The sequence below is a fragment of the Gnatocerus cornutus genome, unplaced genomic scaffold (genome assembly GCF_029298725.1).
Source record: "Gnatocerus cornutus isolate USDA-ARS CGAHR unplaced genomic scaffold, icGnaCorn1.1 ctg00000409.1, whole genome shotgun sequence".
Taxonomy (NCBI): Eukaryota; Metazoa; Arthropoda; class Insecta; order Coleoptera; family Tenebrionidae; genus Gnatocerus; species Gnatocerus cornutus.
In genome coordinates, this window is record NW_028275724.1 from 22,501 (window position 1) to 23,741 (window position 1,241).

Genomic DNA, 1,241 nt, shown 5'->3' on the forward strand with positions numbered 1-1,241 from the left:
GAAATAGGACGTGCTACGCCGAAAGACCAGCCAACAACTACAACAAGTAGTAGTTGGTCGCTTTCGCGTCTTAAGATGTCGCGCAAATTTACTCGCTGCACGAGAAACGCACACAAACACACGATTCTACGACACACCACGCAAGAACATGTGCCGACGTAAACACTTTCGTATTTATGATTCGCAAGGTGGACGTCCGACGGACTTTGTAAAAAAAAATACAAAGCATACCCGTCCCGTCCTTTTTGACGAAAAAACACGCTCGAGTAAACGTCTCGGCACACGTTCGAGGCGTGCGTCGTTATATCGTGACGTAAGTGACGATCACGTACATTAATGAGTACCTATTCGACGCGTCGCAACACATCCAACACGCTCCGACGTTTTCGTCCGAAAACGAAAACCGAGCAGTCTTTGAAATTGACACGACCCTCAGCCAGGAGTGGTCCGGGAACATTATATCCGAGGACCGCAATGTGCGTTCGAAATGTCGATGTTCATGTGTCCTGCAGTTCACAAGTTGACGCGCAATTAGCTGCGTTCTTCATCGACCCACGAGCCAAGTGATCCACCGTTCAGGGTAATCTTTTTAAAATTTAAACGCTCGTTCCACAAGAACCCCGATCATGCCGATCGTCCAGCTGTCTATACACGTCTTGCAAAAATTTTTGCGTACGTGCGTACATCCGAAACGAAAATGATCTTCGTGGTTCCGAAACGTGCCACGTCTAAAATTTCGGTGTTGTGGTATGGATATTTATGATTCTCGCTCTTAATTGTCTTTCGTCCGTACTTTCTCGTCTGAAAGGGAACGCGATCGTCGGTCTCAGTTTTACGCGTACGAAAAAATTAAAAAAAATATTAACCCAAACACAAATTTGTATCCGCGCACCGAAAAAGAAGCACTTTTCTTTTTCACGCGGTCTCCGCTTTTACACGCAAAGTACGAGCATGTATGTGTGAAGATGGGACATGTTCGATACGATTTTAATTAGGAATTTGCCAATTTCCTTTTTCTCAGCAATAATTTTAATAAATAATGCTGCTTTCTCTCATAAACTACATTTTCGGTAGTTTTCCTTTATTGTGTCTTTCATTTAGTGTGCGTGTGTGTGTGTCAAGCACTTTAAAAAGTGTGACGAAGAGACGGTTTTTGATCGATCGGAATGAACACATCATTACATCATCGTACTCGTTATGAAAAAGCGAATTAGTATCCGCCGTAAGCGAAAAGAGATTTT

General features: G+C 43.5%; 1 non-coding gene across 1 annotated transcript; it reads right to left on the reverse strand.

The window, feature by feature from the left end:
• Positions 1-426: 426 nt before the first annotated feature.
• On the reverse strand, positions 427-583 carry LOC148165285 (5.8S ribosomal RNA). The gene has a single exon (XR_015771608.1). It is a non-coding gene; the product is annotated as a 5.8S ribosomal RNA (ribosomal RNA).
• Positions 584-1,241: the final 658 nt, after the last annotated feature.